Source organism: Rhipicephalus microplus, chromosome 7, assembly GCF_043290135.1.
Source record: "Rhipicephalus microplus isolate Deutch F79 chromosome 7, USDA_Rmic, whole genome shotgun sequence".
Classification (NCBI taxonomy): domain Eukaryota; kingdom Metazoa; phylum Arthropoda; class Arachnida; order Ixodida; family Ixodidae; genus Rhipicephalus; species Rhipicephalus microplus.
The window spans coordinates 169,790,747-169,801,506 of record NC_134706.1 but is presented as its reverse complement, the minus strand read 5'-3'; positions in this window follow the sequence as shown (position 1 = coordinate 169,801,506).

Below are 10,760 nucleotides of genomic sequence, written 5' to 3'. Positions count from 1 at the left end.
GATGTGTTTGACCTTGCCCGACTCGGGCATGGTGTCATTCGCGCGTCGACAAAGGTCGACGACATCCTCAATATAGCTCGTAAAATTTTCTCCAGTCTGCTGAGAGCGTGCGCGCAAGCGCTGTTCTGCCCTCTGCTTGCGAACAGCCGGCCGACCGAACACTTCAGCACACGACGTTTTGAAGACGCTCCATGTGGGAATGTTGTGTTTGTGGTTGTTAAACCACAATTCTGCGACGCCAGTGAGATAAAATATGACGTGGCCCAGCTTGTCGCCTTCATCCCACTTGTTATTGGCGCTCACCAGCTCGTAGCGGTCGAGCCAGTCTTCCACGTCGGTCTCATCCGCACCGCTGAAGACCTTCGGGTCCCGTAGCCTAGGATGGCCGACACAGTTGAATTGGGGCGACGATGCCGATGGGTTGGCGTTGTCAGTCATGACGGGCTGTAGCGTGCGGCTTCGCAGCTCCAGTGTGTAGCGACGGGGATAAACAGCACCCTCCACCAAATGTGAAAAGGTTTATTAGTAGGTAACGACAACGGCAAGACAGCGTGATGAACAGTCCAGCAGAGACCGGCACAGCAGCGAGCCGAAGCACGAGGCGAGAGAGCCGGGCGTTGGCGATGCTGCTCGCTGCAGGCACATCTTCTTCTTCACACATCCATGTATATGCTGTGATTTTTTGGGCTAGATAGTATACCTAAATAGTTATGGCAGGGCATGATATGACCAAGCTAAATATGCCAAGCGATGGTAAGGCTGAGGTAGTTTCGCCACATCTTATGACCATGTTATTGAAGTTATGTAAAGCTAGAACCGGGCTAACTAGATCATGCTAGTTGATGAGCTAACTAATCTACACTAATTAATGCAACGTTAATCATGAGGACGCTAAATAAGATATGTATATTAGCCCTTTTTAATATATTGATAATTTGTATCGTGCTAATCAGGATTACGTTTATTAGCTTGATACTGATCGTGGCCTCGGTATATACGCCCGAGATAATTGCCTTTTAATTAAAGCCTTATAAATGTAGACATTACCGCTTAATATAACGGTCGTTAAACCTCAGCCAATTGGTACATTCAAAACTAGGACAGAACTGATGTGGTCTTTACTTCAAAGCCGACCATGCACATAAGTAGGCAACCATCTTAAAAAGCTGCGAGCAGCTAGGTTATCACAAACTCCTCTATGTCTTCAGCCTTGCACAAGTAGTGTAAATTCGGCAAATTATTTTATAAGCAAAGAAGCTGCCTCTCAGAATTCACCGCATTGCACGCTTGACAGTCACACCGGCACCATTACAGTCCCGAGTTGAACTCGGGCCTTTAGGAATCAACGAGTTTGTATCCGAGTTCACGCGTCCTTCAGTTTGATTGACAGACGCCCGTGGCGAAAATAGGGTACGCCCATCACGTCTGCTCATGCCGAGGAGCAGTACTCACATCGAGCGGCACGATTAATTTATCAGCTTTATCGCGCAGCCTATGCACACACGTACGCAGAAGTAAAAGTGATATGTCACCACGCGGCTACAGTGTTTCGCATTCAATTTCACCGCGTTCACGGCTTATTCAATCACAACCCCTTTGCCGACAAGATGCGAGCGCCCCTGGTGACCACCTGTCCTTATATTTATATGCAATACCTAATAAAACAAGCAGCGCGAGAGTGCTGCGCGTGCGCCCTTGCTGCATTCGATGGTGAAAATTTTCACGCTGCAGGTGGAACGACAAAACCGGCGCGAAAAGCAGATAAGCCCACGAACATGCCTGTGGGAGGTGTGTGTTGAGTAGGCAAAGAGACAGCACGACAATCACGCTTACGTACCTCCACTTCTAAAATGTTGAGGAAGTGGCGGCGCTGACGTGCTCGCACGCAGTGTTTGTTTGATAACCGCCGTAAATGTCCGACATGCGTTTTCAATGCAACGCACGGTCATGCAACCATTTTTATATACGCAGCTATCACGGTGTCCGCACCCTCTTCATGCAACGGCCACCGCAAGCGAGCTCAGAGCAAACATAGCACCCCCGGGTGATTAGCCTACGCGCATGGTGTCTTGCCTCTTCTGCTCATTGGGTAAAAGCCCGAGCATCTGTGTCTGTATCGTCGCAGTGGTGCAGCAGTATGGCATCAAGCATTGTTGACTCTTCGCGGCCATGAAGAAGACTAAATGGTCTGCCTCGGGTAGTTCCTTGCTGCGCCGTATTATAGGCAGACGTCACGTATGGTAGAACGTTGTCCCAATTTTTATGAACCACGTCGACGTACATACTGAGCATAAATCTTGTTTGTGCGTTCTCTTAGGCCGTTGTTTTGTGGGTGGTAGGAGGTAGTTTTTTGATTAGCTGTTTCACTGAGCTCAAGCACTGACATGAAAGCATCACCTATTTCCGTTAATATAATCCTAGGAGCACCATGCCACAGAACAATATTTTCAATGAGGAATTGTGCCGCTTCTACTGCGGTGCCGCTTGATAAAGCCTTTGTTTCTGCGTAGCGAGTAAGATAGCCCGTAGTGACAATTACTCACTTGTTTCTAGCCTGCGAAGTCGAAAATGGCCCAAGGATATTTATTTGAACTTGAGCAAAAGGAACAGTGGGCACTGGAGCTGCTTGCAACAATGCGGCTGGCTTTAAAGGTGGCGATTTTCGTCGTTTACAATCGGGGCGCGTGCGGACGTAGTGCTTTACAGTCGCTGGAAGCTTCAGATTGATTGATTTGTGGGGTTTAACGTCCCAAAACCACCATTTGATTATGAGAGACGCCGTAGTGGAGGGCTCCGGAAATTTCGACCACCTGGGGTTCTTTAACGTGCACCCAAATCTGAGTACACGGGCCTACAACATTTCCGGTGGAAGCTTCAGTCAGTAGTACAATTGCTTGATTATGCCCAATGTGCGTGCGCATCTGAGGTGGCCGGCTCATTGCGGCAAGCTTTCAGGATCTCTTCGGGAACGGTTGTCGAGACGACAAGTGGGTACTTCCACTGAATGAAAAGTTTTTCTTGTATAAGTCACCACAACGCAAGCAAAATTGTGGCAAGCTCCTTTCAAATGTTTTAGGGACGTTTGTAGACTGGTCATCAAGCAAAGTAATAAGCGGAAGCAACTCGTTGTTTTCTTTCTGGTTAGACGAAATGATGACTGTGTTGACTATTGCTGAAAATTCTGTCATGCTCTTCTTGGACATCATCTTACTTTGAAGATGACTGCGATAAGCAATTAGCATCCGAGCGCTGCCATCCCGACTTATATACGACCGTCATATTGAATTCTCGAAAGCGTAAGCTTCAGGTCGTTAGCCGAGCAGATGGGTCCTTAAAGTTAGACAGCCAGCGAAGGGAGTGGTGGAGATGCTGCGTACAACTCCACGACACCTTCCAACAGCACCGGATCTTCTCCACAATGACTTCTTACGCTTGTCGAAACGCCTCTTCACCATGCCAGTCACCGCCTGTTAGGCCTGAGCCCAGAGGCCAGTTCTTTGCCTAGAAACGATACCACGCTCGGAAGCAGTAGCCCCTCCATTAACCGGCCAAGCACGACGCAGGTGACTGTTTTTCACGGCATATTGCAGTGGACTTCCATGGCAACACGTATGAGGACACAGATGGCTGGCTCGAGGAGTTCGAGCGCAAAGACAACGGGTGGAACGGCGCACAGAAGTTGAAGTGCGCGTATTTCTTTCTTCAAGACAGAACCCACATATGGTTCATGAATTGCGTGTAATCAGAGTGAGGCGAGTTCCCGCGGAAGTTTGTGGATACCTTCGCAAGCACCGAAAGACGGCAGCATGCAAGCGACTTCTCGAATCTCGGATTCCTAAGCCAAATGAATCTGTTGCTGTAGGCAGCGTCCACTGACCAGATGGAGCTGCGTTGCTAACACCGTCCCGTCCCAAACTCGCTGAAATACGCCGTTAGAGGTACGCGGAAGATAGACGCGAGCTCCCGTCTCCTGTGTGTGCCGGCCCCATTCCACTTAGCAGAACGTGAGACGTGCGCATCGCGTCGGATGTGCGCGTCTCATTGTTGTTTTTTTCATCCGCTAGGCTATGTATTCTGACGCTGCAGTCAGGTTGGAGAACTCGACGGCACAGTGCATAAGCTTGCTGAGAACGTGGCCCGTCTTTTCCATCGAGCAGATCCCGATATTTCGGAAAGCAGGAAGATCAGCCGCTTCAGGCGCGATGTTAAGGAGCAGCTCTTTGCTGGTCTCGTGCAGAATCCAAATTTTCGAAGGACGTGACCGCCATCAAACGCACATTACAGCTATGCCAGTGCCAGTACTACCACCCAAACAACAGTGAACAAATAAGCGAAAGTGACACCTGACCAGCGTTCTTTGCATGACTGATAATTGTAATCGTACAAGAAGAGGTGAGAAACTCGCCACCACACTGAATGATTTCGCGATTGCATTGGTCGCAGAAGTTGTGCGCCAGGGAATAAGGCAAGCGCTTTCACTTTCCGAGCCGAACACTGACACGGTTAGATTGACGCATGCAGATATTTTCCGTCGACAGCCCTCTATTGTGCCTCCACCACCGCAGCATCACCAGCAACAGCCGACGACAGTGCCTTAGTACTACAAGGAAGGATTCGCTCGCAGGATTGCAAGCTGGACGGTTGTGCCCTCGCGATCTCCGACATCAGCGTAGCTCTCGCCGACTGGTTCGCCCTCCGCGGTCTCCTGACGCCGTGCAGCTCTCGCATTGTGGCGCCCCGCCCTTGGACTGCTTCGACCGGATCCCCACTTTCCTATCTCCTTCTTCTTTCCGCTGCTTGCCTGTCTATTTCTTCATCTATTTTCCTTCTATTCTTTTTATCCCTCCTTCCCCCCACCCCTATAAGGCACTGCGCCGTGTCGCCTGAAGGCTGACAGAAATTAGATGCCTTTTTCCTCTTCCTTCTAACCACTACCACCAACACTACAAGGAAACTTCGACGCCGATGCCGCCACCACTTCTCAAAACCGGCTTCTGGCGTACTCCCTTCTACAGGCCCTTGTGCTTTCATTGTGCAAAAACATGCTATACCGAGCGAGTGATCGCATATGCAAGTAAAACGCTTTCGCGTGCCGAGTCTAACTATTTTACAAGGAAAAAGAAATGTCTTGCTGTAGTATGGGCAGTTATAAAGTTTCACCCATACCTACTACACTCCACGTAGTCAGCGACTATGTTATAGCCTCGCTAACAATACTCATCATTCCGTAGATCTCAGCATTATACCTCCTTATGTTTTACCCATGCTTCAGTAGAAGGCCATAAATATTTCTTCCTGGTGGGAAGATTTCCCTGTAGTTTGGAGCACACCTGTATCGAATGAAAATTTTCCACAGTTTATCAAGTGGCTCATGAAAAAAGCTGTTTGGAAACCATGTGGCAAGCTTACTCGACCTAAAGGAGCTACCTATAAGGCTTAAGCATTGATGCCACTGAACAGTACTCTACAGCTTTTTTATACTTACGTTGCAATTAAATGAACCCCTAAAACAAGTGAACTGTCTGGCAAACGACATGTCTCAATGTGGAACACCGAGTGTCGAAATGCCCGTGAGCAAAAAAATGAAGCAAAAAATTAAGTTGCTTGAAGACTCTCCGACAGCATAACAACCTAACAAATTTCTAAAACATGAAATCCCAAGGATGAATATTGCAGCCGTAGGCAAAAAAGTCATTTGTCTAGAATGTCTATCACTAATCCATTCATGTACGCATCAGGCAAAGCGTGGCACGTGGGTAGTAAAGTAGCAGGAAAACAAGCACTCCCCATGTACGACCGGCGACAGCTTGAAAGACCAGGTGAACTCCCTAGGCGCCTACTTCAAAGAGGTCTCCAGGTCCTCACGCAATCCCGCTGCCTTCCAACAGCATAAAAAGAAAATAGAAAACAAGAAACTACAGCGCAGATGTAGAAAATATGAGCCATACCACCAGCCCTATAGCTTTCCGAAGTTACAGACATCGCTAAACTGCTGCAGCGTTCAGCCCCACATTCTGACCGTGTGGTCTACAGAATCTTGCAAAGCTTACCTCTTGAAACGCAAAATACAATACTTAACTTGTACAATGCCTATGGTTTCTTGTTAGATACCCTCTTTGGAAGGAGGCTATTGTTATTACGATTCTCAAGCAAGGCAAGAATCTATCGTTCGTTTCTAGTTACTGGCCGAATGAACAAGTTGCCTCTGTAAACTATTCAAAAGAATGACAAACCACCAACTCATACATGCTCTGGAGACAAACAACCTATTGGAACCACTCCAGTGCGGATTTCGTGAGGGCAGATCCACCACTGACCACCTGCTGCGTTGTTCTTCGATGTGAAAAAGGCTTACGACACCGCCTGGAGCTTTCGCATACTACAACACCGGTCAAACATTGGTATCATAGGCAACATGCTGGCCGTAACCAAAACTTATTTGTCCAGGCACACGTTCCACGAACAATTTGGTAATGCCTTGTCTAGGAAATTTATGCGGGAGACTAGAGTGCCTCAAGGTGGTGTCTTGAGTTTCACACTTTACATTATAAAGCTGCGTTCTTTACCTCAGAACATTCCACGCTATATCTTTTACTGCACATACGTCGACGACGTGCAGGTAGGTTTCAAATCATGCAGTCTCGCAATGTGTGAATGGCCGAATTAACTTGGTTTGAATAAGGTAACCAAACGGTCAAACGAAAAGGAGTCCAGCCTTAATCCGCAAAAGAGCACATGCGTTTTATTTTCAACAAAAAGAGGCCTTCATCTAGCTCTGGACATTGATCTGCATGGGCAGAGGCTAGCTGTGATAACTGAACACAAATTTTTGTGCATAACTTTAGCATTAAAATTGGCATTTGTACCCCACATACTCATAAAAACTCTGAAAAACAAATGCCTAAAATCTCAAAATTGAGGGTTTTGTTCTTGCTGCATGCCGTTTGAAGCCAGAGCAAGAAAGACAGAGGCCTGACAGAACAAAACAAAAATTCATTAGCGTGTTTTACGCTCCAGGTACGAGAGGAGTGCCCTGAGAACCGATTCCACTGGTGGTTTCTGAAGTACTTTTCTACGCAGAATCCAGGTTGCCCCTGGTAAAGCGAGCAGGCAGCCACGCGCATCACTTTCCACGCATACTCGGCTTATCGTCTGCGCCGGGGCTGCCATATGAGCCCCCTGTTGTATCGGCTGGCGGCGTCCGAACAACGGCAAGGGGCCCAACGACTGGACGTAGCTCGCGCCGTGCCACCGACACGAGAGAGTGAGTCAACTGAACCCCATCTTCGGTTGACCGGTGTCACACGGGCATTCCTAATAGCAATCAGTACCGATCCGGATTGACCTAGATCCAAAATAGGTGCTGCTACACGGTCACTTTTATTCGCGATCAGGCCCATTCGGAATCAAGGTTATCGTGATCTCACTGAGAGATCACGATTTCGTGTAGTGTTCACTCCCTGCCCGAGCTCGTTGAAAGCAAAAGAAACGAGAAAAGCAAGCACAGTTCTCTAAAAACAGTTTGATAAAGCTAGGCACTTACAAAATAACTTTGAAACTGTTTCAATGGGTATTATATTTGTAATATTACATAATTTAAGATTCGTATCGACCGCATGTTGGGATGGGAGAAGCAGACGATAATCAGACAAGTTCCACTCTCGCACAGTCAGAGCAGCTGGAGCATCTCTAAGCAAACTGATTAGGCGTGTCGCCAGCTCTTTTACTTAGGCGCAGCGTACGTCCACTTCATGATCAAATTGGGAGACATTTACAAGAATTTACCGCAGGCAGAAGCAACTGGGATACTTGACGCGCCAGAAGTGAAACTCTGTCATGTATAAAGCAATTGCCGTATCGCTGCGACTGGACGGCGAGGAGCAAGTGCCATCAGAAACAAAGGTGAAGATGAACCCCCGAATGCAGATATGTTACTTGACTCGCACTTGTCTCGCACTCGTTCTTGACTCAAAACAGTCTTGCCGCTCTTCATAAATCGTTCTCCAACTTGCGGACGACTTCAAGGCGACTTGGTTCGGTGAAACTCAGGACAAGTTTCAACTCAGCTGCGGGGCTAGCTTGGAAGCGACTTCATGCGTTATTCCAACATGGCCACCTCTCGAATGGACGCCATGCGGAGGTTGGCCGCTTTTAAGTTAGCTTGCCTCGCCATAAGCATAACACGTTCTGAGGCACACTGCCTGCCGAAGATTCCTCGACCTGCTTTACGTGATTGAGGAAATCCTATGAAGTTGTACGACGAGCGATATTTCCGTGCTCGGTACAGATTCACGAAGAACGCCATGGGCAGGTGCTGGCTTGTTGCCGCTCCGTGAAGGTGGGGACAACCGATGGCAGCCTGTGCCACCGTGTTACAGCTACTGATGGCGCTTAGGTTTTACGGTGCTGGCACATTCCAAACAGTCACCGGGAATCTCGTGCGCATTTGGTAGTCGACAGCGCAGTCGTAAACGTTACGCTACTCATTGCAAAGCACGCGATGGCGGAGCGTTTTCCGCAGCCGGTGGCACTTCCAATGCGGGACTTTTCTGAAGTGGCTGACTTCACTGGCGTTACAGCATGTGTCAACTACACACACGTGCCTATTGATAGCCCCGGTGGTGGCGACATCAAGTGTTTTGTAACCACAAAGGCTATTTGTTTTTTTTTTCTATAAAACACGACATTTTCTGTCTCTTTCAGTACAAAATTGACTCAGCGCTGTGTCTGTGTGCCTAGCCTATCCTTTCGTCCTGTGTAGGGCGCTGCTTCTAACTTAAAAAGGCCTCGTTTGAGCACAATGCTACGAAAAATTCCTTAAAAAAAGAGATGCCCCAATCGCGGGTTTCCTTATCACGTGCCTCCCCTTTCACCATCACGCAGTGAGACATTGCTGCACCCCACGAGATAAAATTCTGCTGAGGGCAATATCCTGAGCCCCGCTTTTTCTCTTGTTTACCAAGCTCAACAAAAGAATATGAATTATTTTTGTTCCCAAAACTTGCTTCTCTTTTTGAATTTTATATATAACTGCGACCTAGCCCGCTGCCAGCATGTCCACAGGCGAATAGAAAGGCGAATACTTTGAAAATCGCGTTACCTCGCGAGCCAGGTCAGCACAAATACACGCCGTGGCGTTAGATTACAAAAATGACGAAACGACCAAATGCGATGCTTATTTCGCCTCCAAGTAGCAAGCTTGGAGAAACGCGCCGCATTTGGGTGGCCACTAAAACCAGCGAGCAAGGGACGCTTCACAGAAGCAACACTGCGCATCGCTGCAGCGGCAGGCCTCACGTGCCGCTCGATAGCCGTAAAATGGCAAAATATGATTGTGGCACTTTGTTTTTATAGTTATTTTGAAGTGTACGATTTTTTTTTTTTTTGCTGTAATGCGTGTCTTACGCGAACAACTTTATTGTTAACCTTGTTAGCAGGCGAGCAACGTGTTTCTTCTTTGAAATTCGTTCTTGACTTGACCAAGCAATACAGCCTGAGCATCAATAAAAGGTGAAGGCCGACTTGGGGGTTTTGAAGTCCGCTACTCGCTTCACGCCGACTTACTCTAGTCAAGTCGAAGGCGCGAGACAAGTAAGATCTCTGCGTTCGCGAGTAAGATTCCCGCCCACTAATACAGGTAAGTGCAAAGAAAACAGTCCGGGATGATGGATTTGTGAAATTGCTTTTTGTTGCGATAGCATTTACATAGACACTTTGGGCTGGATCTCGGCGTCGGCGTGGGTTTCGAGAAAACCAACCTGTTTACAGCAAGATGGCGAAAATAGCGCGCAGCAGATCTCGTCTCTTACGCGTACTTGGCCCGCGGAGAGCAGGGGAGTGCACAATCTCTCGAGCGCCCTTATCTCCCGGTGGAGAGGATCATAGGTCTTGACTGGCGGTGCGCTTGACCGGGGCGATCCTAGGCACTGCGCCGTGCTCCCGACCGGGTTGCAGAAATTAGGCGCATTTTCTCATCTTCTAGCCACTACCCACGATCTTCTTGCACTTTCGGAGTGCACAAAGGTCACTGCAATCGTTGAACAGCCTTTGTTTCCGAAAAAAACGCGCTTTTCAGACGCAGCGAAGTAACAAATGAGACGCTTATTTGCATACATCTTTACCTGTGAGTACTTTTCATGCGTCGTTTGTGCGTGACAAACGCGGAGCACGTTTCTATCTGCTTGCCATTCTGCATGTGACCTTTTAAATTGTTGCTATCGCGTTCATTGCTTCGCCTTTGCGGCAAAGCTGAGACTTTTTTAATGGCACACAAAAATTTTTACGTTGAAGCTGGTCGTGCGTGAATAACATATTGCTCATAAATAGCTCTATTGAAATATTGTACGCTGATCTTGCAGTGATGTGTTTCATGGCACGCAAGTTCCAACTCGTGCACTTCATCTGACCCAATCTCAAACTGGATTAGTTTGGGCCATGTAGCCCTGGCCATATTGTTCATCGCGATCAATAAAACTGATTCGGATTACACTGACAGAGATTAAAAGTGCCCGTGTAACACCTGTATCACTATCTCGGGTCGGCGCGCCGTGAACCGCGCCCAGTCGACGGGCCTCTTGCTGTGTTCGGACGTGGCCCACCAATACAACACTTCCAGTCAAAAAAAGTGCCGATCCCGCGTACAGGGGAAATCGATGATATGCGAACCACGAATAATAAAGGTTGATATGTCACTTTAAAATCAGCACAGTATTACGAGCTGGACGTAAATTATGCCCTAAGACACTTCCTGGTCATGATAA